Source organism: Procambarus clarkii, chromosome 59, assembly GCF_040958095.1.
Source record: "Procambarus clarkii isolate CNS0578487 chromosome 59, FALCON_Pclarkii_2.0, whole genome shotgun sequence".
In the NCBI taxonomy this organism is placed as follows: domain Eukaryota; kingdom Metazoa; phylum Arthropoda; class Malacostraca; order Decapoda; family Cambaridae; genus Procambarus; species Procambarus clarkii.
In genome coordinates this window covers 26,881,662-26,888,639 of record NC_091208.1, presented here as the reverse complement: position 1 = coordinate 26,888,639, position 6,978 = coordinate 26,881,662, and the positions used below count along the sequence as shown (strand labels likewise).

The following is a 6,978-nucleotide window of genomic DNA, read 5'->3' as shown; positions in this document are numbered from 1 at the left end:
CACCCTAAGGGAAGGGTCACCCTAAGGGAAGGGTCACCCTAAGGGAAGGGTCACCCTAAGGGAAGGGTCACCCTAAGGGAAATTAAGATTCCCTTCCGTAATCTTAATTTCATAATAGGAGAACAATTAGCAGAGTAAACATCTTGTTTAAATTGTTCTTTATTTTTTAATTAAAATTCATTACGTGTCAAATACGTCTCGTATTCATCATCAGATCTAAAATAAGAAAAAGTTGAATTAAAAAAACAGCACAACAAAGAACTCGTTCTGGACAGGTTTACATATTAAAAGATAAGAGCTACCAAGTGCCACTAGTTACACATACACACACACACACACACACACACACACACACACACACACACACACACACACACACACACACACACACAGAGGTCATCTTACGTAAAGAGATCAAACAAACTTGGCCTCAGGCTGGATTCGGAATGGAATGGAATCATCAGGGGGAAGCACCAAGCCATTACGACTATATAGCACTTGGAAGGGGTCAGGATAAGGATTTGGGATTGGACGACGGAAAGGAATGGTGCCCAACCACTTGTGGACGGTCGGGAATTGAACGCCGCTCGGGGGGGAGAAGAAGAACTCCCAGAGCCCTCTACAGGTAAAACCAAGGTAAGGCTAACTAAGATATTATAACTTCGAACAGAGATACACAAAGCTATCTTCAAATAACAATTATAACTAAAAAACGTCCAGAAAACACATACAAAGACAAATTGTTTAAAAACAACTTTTTAAAATAAAAACAAATATAACTCTGAAACAAATCATCACTCAAAATAAATATGAGAGACATAAATCAGAGGGTACCTCGGGGGATTGATCACCGACCTGCATGAAGGTCTACCGTCGCTCTACCATCCACCCCAAGTGGATTGACGATTGAGTGCCGGGACCAAAGAGCTAAATCTCAACCCCTCCCCCCTCTCTCCCGGACAGGCGCAATCCTGTTCTGTAGGATCACCACCACCACCTCCTCCTCCTCCTCGTCCCCTTCCTACGGCTGTCAGCCGGTTCTATGTCACTGCTGCTGTCGCTAGCCGGTTCAACATCACTACGGCTGCCGCTTTCGTTAACCGGTTCCATAACATCACTATGGAACCCGTCGACAAGAGAAGCCGTAACATCACTACGGCTCCTCTTGTCAACAGGTTCCACAACATCACTACGGCTCCTCTTGCCAACAGGTTCCACAACATCACTACGGCTCCTCTTGCCAACAGGTTCCATACCATCACTACGGCTCCTCTTGCCAACAGGTTCCATACCATCACTACGGCTCCTCTTGCCAACAGGTTCCACAACATCACTACGGCTCCCGCCAACACACACACCGTAGTTGAAATTCGCATTAGAGTCCTGCTGAGAGCAGGTTGAAGCGGTCCCCTCCTCCCTGAACCTCTTCTATCGTTCCAACATTACTCTTCTCCTTTCCTTCTCTCTCTCCGTTCCCTCCTTTTCCGGCACTTATTCTACTTCCTCCTACCTCCTCCATTCCTTCAACAGCATCTCGGCCTCTATACTGTTTCTCTTCCACCAGTACTCCTCATCTCTCCACCTATACTTCTAATCTCTCCACCGGCATCTCTCATCTCTCCACCTATACTACTAATCTCTTCCACTGTACTTCTTCATCCATACTTTAAATGGTTGTTTCTAAGCCATTTCTCGTGGTTGAATCTCGGCTGTTTGGTATTTTGGGATATCGTGGTTATTATATTAGATATCGTGGTTATTATATTAGATGCTTATCGAGGCTTCCATTTGGATTAGTTAGATTGGAAACGTCTTGACAAGAGTGGGTTTTGTTATATAGTGTAGTGTTGGGGGTGATGATCTGTGTGTTGGGGTGATGATTTGTGTGTTGGGGGTGATGATTTGTAGTGTTGGGGTGATGATTTGTAGTGTTGGGGTGATGATTTGTGTAGTGTTGGGGGTGATGATTTGTGTGTTGGGGGTGATGATTTGTGTGTTGGGGTGATGATTTGTGTGTTGGGGTGATGATTTGTGTGTTGGGTGATGATTTGTGTGTTGGGGTGATGATTTGTGTAGTGTTGGGGGTGATGATTTGTGTGTTGGGGTGATGATTTGTGTGTTGGGGTGAAGATTTGTGTGTTGGGGTGATGATTTGTGTGTTGGGGTGATGATTTGTGTAGTGTTGGGGGTGATGATTTGTGTGTTGGGGTGATGATTTGTGTGTTGGGGTGATGATTTGTAGTGTTGGGGTGATGATTTGTGTGTTGGGGTGATGATTTGTGTTTGGGGTGATGATTTGTGTTTGGGGTGATGATTTGTGTTGGGGTGATGATTTGTGTAGTGTTGGGGTGATGATTTGTGTGTTGGGGTGATGATTTGTGTGTTGGGGTGATGATTTGTGTTTGGGGTGATGATTTGTGTGTTGGGGTGATGATTTGTGTGTTGGGGTGATGATTTGTGTGTTGGGGTGATGATTTGTAGTGTTGGGCTGATGATTTGTGTGTTGGGGTGATGATTTGTGTGTTGGGGTGATGATTTGTGTGTTGGGGTGATGATTTGTGTGTTAGGGTGATGATTTGTGTTTGGGGTGATGATTTGTGTAGTGTTGGGGGTGATGATTTGTGTATTGGGGTGATGATTTGTAGTGTTGGGGTGATGATTTGTGTAGTGTTGGGGGTGATGATTTGTGTGTTGGGGTGATGATTTGTGTGTTGGGGTGATGATTTGTGTGTTGGGGTGATGATTTGTTGTGTTGGGTGATGATTTGTGTAGTGTTGGGGGTGATGATTTGTGTGTTGGGGTGATGATTTGTGTGTTGGGGGTGATGATTTGTGTGTTGGGGTGATGATTTGTGTGTTGGGGTGATGATTTGTGTGTTGGGGTGATGATTTGTTGTGTTGGGTGATGATTTGTGTTTGGGGTGATGATTTGTGTTTGGGGTGATGATTTGTGTTGGGGTGATGATTTGTGTGTTGGGGTGATGATTTGTGTGTTGGGGTGATGATTTGTGTTTGGGGTGATGATTTGTGTAGTGTTTGGGGTGATGATTTGTGTGTTGGGTGATGATTTGTGTGTTGGCGTGATGATTTGTATACTGTTGGGGTGATGATTTGTGTAGTGTTTGGGGTGATGATTTGTGTGTTGGGGTGATGATTTGTAGTGTTGGGTGATGATTTGTGTGTTGGAGTGATGATTTGTGTGTTGGGGTGATGATCTGTATACTGTTGGGGTGATGATTTGTGTAGTGTTTGGGGTGATGATTTGTAGTGTTGGGTGATGATTTGTGTGTTGGAGTGATGATTTGTAGTGTTGGGTGATGATTTGTGTGTTGGAGTGATGATCTGTATACTGTTGGGGTAATGATTTGTAGTGTTGGGTGATGATTTGTGTGTTGGAGTGATGATTTGTGTGTTGGGGTGATGATTTGTAGTGTTGGGTGATGATTTGAGTGTTGGGGTGATGATTTGTATACTGTTGGGGTGATGATTTGTGTAGTGTTTGGGGTGATGATTTGTGTAGTATTGGGGTGATGCCAAACTAAGTTAGCCCCTTGGGAATACGACTTAGTTAAACTATTGTCATCAAGTTTCTTCTCGGTTAGTGCGACAAGATGTGGGACCTTAAGCTGAATTATATCTTTCAGCAACATTTTTTTATCTCCATCTATGTTGGTATATACAATTTTCAGGAACCTGTTCCCTTTCCTTTTTGTCCTTTACTCCCCCTTTCCTCTAATGATTTTGTTGCTTTGTTTTTATGTTCCATTTCACTAGCTTTTCAGTCTCTAATACTTTGTAGAAACAAGAATTTCTTTCTTCTTCATTTCTATTCCCATTTAGAAGTTTCGCTTCACCGAGGTTCATTCTCAGCTTTTCTCTGTCTTCCTTTGAGAGATCTTGTCTTATTGACCAAAGTTTGCCAACTTCTTCACTCTGCAATTTCCTGCCATTTCTAAGCACTTCTGTCATTTGTTACCCAACCATGTCACCCCATTAAATGTCACCTTTAGGGGGCGGTTCTTTTCTTTCTCACATTTTCCTATTCTCCTAAAATCCCTGATATTTTCCTTTGAATTGAGGCCTTCTCCTAAACATACTATTTTCTCTATGATTTTCATCTCTTATGCTGCTCTGTCCATCCTAGATGATATTTCCTTTTCTAAACACCCGAAAATTATTATGGACTTCTATCTGCAATGTTTTGTACTAGTTTACTGTTGGTAACCAGTTCTTTCCTAATTGCTTGCCTAATTTCTGCTTCTTGTTTGTTATTTCTGGTTTTGACTTCCAAACACACTTCCTTGATCGACTCTCTCTCTTTTACAACTTGCGCATATGTCTCTTTTATTTCCTCTTTGTACTTTTCTGTTTCTTTATTGACCTCCTCTATGTGAGTTGTCCATAAAGTTTCTCTTTGAATATCTTTATCTAACTCTCTGTTAGCCCTCAGGGTTCTTTGGACTCGTTCATCATATGAGTTTATGTTCTTGTTAATTTCTTCAAATTCACCACTCTATTTTCAAAAAATTTCCTCATTTTCGTACACTAGTTCTTCGATTTGTTCCTCCTGTATCATTACCTTGTCTATTCAGGTGGTAATTTTCTTACTTTGCTTAAGAATGTTTCCTTTTAAAGTGCAAAAACTAATGTAGAAATCGAGCAGAAATTTAAACACTCATATCAGATTGTAGAAAGGCAGCTAGAATAGAAAGCAATTCAGGAAATAAAGAAAAACCCAAATTATTTCTTCACATATGCGAGATCAAAAGCAAAAACCACTGCCAGTATCGGACCTATTCGTTCGAGTGAAGGTTCATACACGGAAGATGACAAAGAAATTAGTGAAATCTTAAAAAAAGATATATGAGGACATGTTTAGCACTCCAAAAAACTACATGAAAGTGGAAGATCTGGAAAACAACTTTATGGGTGATATCCAAACCCCTGTAAATATAACTGATATCAACAGGAGCATAGCAGATTTTGAAAGAAATTGAAAACATGCCCATGCACTCAGCTCCGGGTCCTGATTCATGGAATTCAATATTTTTTTAGAAATTCAAGGTGCCAGTAGCACAGGCACTCAGTATAGTGTGGAGGAAGAGCTTGGACACGGGGGAGATACCAGATGCACTTAAAGCAGCAGACATAGCCCCCCTACACAAGTGAGGGAGCAAAGCATTGGCAAAGAATTATAGACCAGTTGCACTAACATCGCACATAATAAAGGTATTTGAGAGAGTGCTAAGGAGTCAGGTCACCAGTTTCATGGAGACCAATGACCTTCACAACCCAGGCCAACATGGATTTCGAGCGGGAAGATCGTGCCTCTCACAGCTACTTGAGCACTACGACAGAGTCACTGAGGCATTAAAAGAAAAACAGAATGCAGATGTGGTATACACGGACAAAGTCATTCGATAAATGTGACCATGGAGTGATAGCATACATAATGAAGTCAGTGGGAATAACTGGTAAAGTAGGACGCTGGATACACAGTTTTCTTTCGAACAGAACACAAAGGGTAACAGTCATCCATATAAAATCGAGTCCAAGTGAAGTTAAAAGCTCTGTACCTCAAGGTACAGTCCTTGCACCACTGCTTTTCCCCATTCTCATATCAGATATAGACAAAAATACAAGTCACAGCTTCGTATCATCGTTTGCAGATGACACAAAAATCAGCATGAAAATTACCTCTGCTGAAGACATTGAGAAACTACAAGCAGATATTTATAAATTTATCGACTGGGCAACATAAAATAACATGATGTTTAACAGTGATAAATTCCTGGTACTCAGGTACGGTAAAACTGAGGGCTTATACATAATACAGGGTACAAAACACAATCAGATGGACCCATAGTAGGAAAACAGCATGCAAAGGATTTGGGAATAATATTGTCTGACGACCTAACTTTTAGGGAGCATAACCAAGCAAATATTGCGTCAGCCAGAAAAATTATAGTATGGATTACGAGAACTTTCAAATCCAGGGATCCCACTACAATGGTTGTACTCTTCAAATCACTTGTATTGTCCCGTCTTGAGTACTGCTCAGTACTCACTTTCCCCTTCAGAGCAGGAGAGATTGCTGAAATAGAAGGAATACAGAGAACATATACGGCACGCATAGACGAGATAAAACACCTAAATTATTGGGATCGTCTTAAAGCTCTCCAAATGTACTCTCTAGAAAGAAGACGAGAGAGATACCAAATAATATACACATGGAAGATACTGGAGGGCCAGGTCCCAAATGTACACAGTAAAATAACAACGTACTGGAGTGAACGATTTGGAAGAAAATGCAGAATAGAACCAGTGAAGAGCAGAGGTGCCATAGGCACAATCAGAGAACACTGTATGAACATCAGAGGTCCGCGGTTGTTCAACATCCTTCCAGCGAGCATTAGAAATATTGCCGAAACAGCCGTAACATCTTCAAGAGGAAACTAGATAATTTCCTCCAAGGAGTGCCGGACCAACCGGGCTGTGGTGGGTATGTGGGCCTGCGGGCCCCTCCAAGCAACAGTCTGGTGGACCAAACTCAATACACACACGTGTCCCCCTGTGTCCACCTCAACACACATGTCCCCGTGTCCACCTCAACACATGTGTCCCCCCCCCGTGTCCACCTCCCTTTAGGATATTCTCCCCAAATAAGTCCCCAGGAGAGGCAGGCTTGCCCTTAATTAGCGACGCCAGGGAATTCTGTAGATAAATACCAGGGGGGGGGGGGCAATTCCCCCCTGATGCGGGCGATCAGGGGTAGGAGGAGGGAGGGGGGGAGGGGGGGCGTTGGAGAATTATATAGCCCCGACGGACCTCCCCCTTTCCCCCCCCCCCCTTACCCCCAGCCCCACAACCCCTCCAGGACCTAATTACCAGGAAATATCATAAGTCTTGAGTGCACAACCGCTTCTGCTCCTGCTCCCTCTCCCCACGGAACCCCCTCTCCTACCCTCTCATGTTCACG

At 42.9% G+C, this 6,978-nt stretch overlaps 1 long non-coding RNA gene across 1 annotated transcript; it reads right to left on the bottom strand.

Moving 5' to 3' along the window:
- Positions 1-384: 384 nt before the first annotated feature.
- LOC138353696 (uncharacterized) lies at positions 385-1,930 on the bottom strand. Its single transcript, XR_011223274.1, has 2 exons — positions 1,625-1,930; positions 385-1,582 (listed from the first exon to the last, which is right to left on the bottom strand). It is a non-coding gene; the product is annotated as an uncharacterized lncRNA (long non-coding RNA).
- Positions 1,931-6,978: the final 5,048 nt, after the last annotated feature.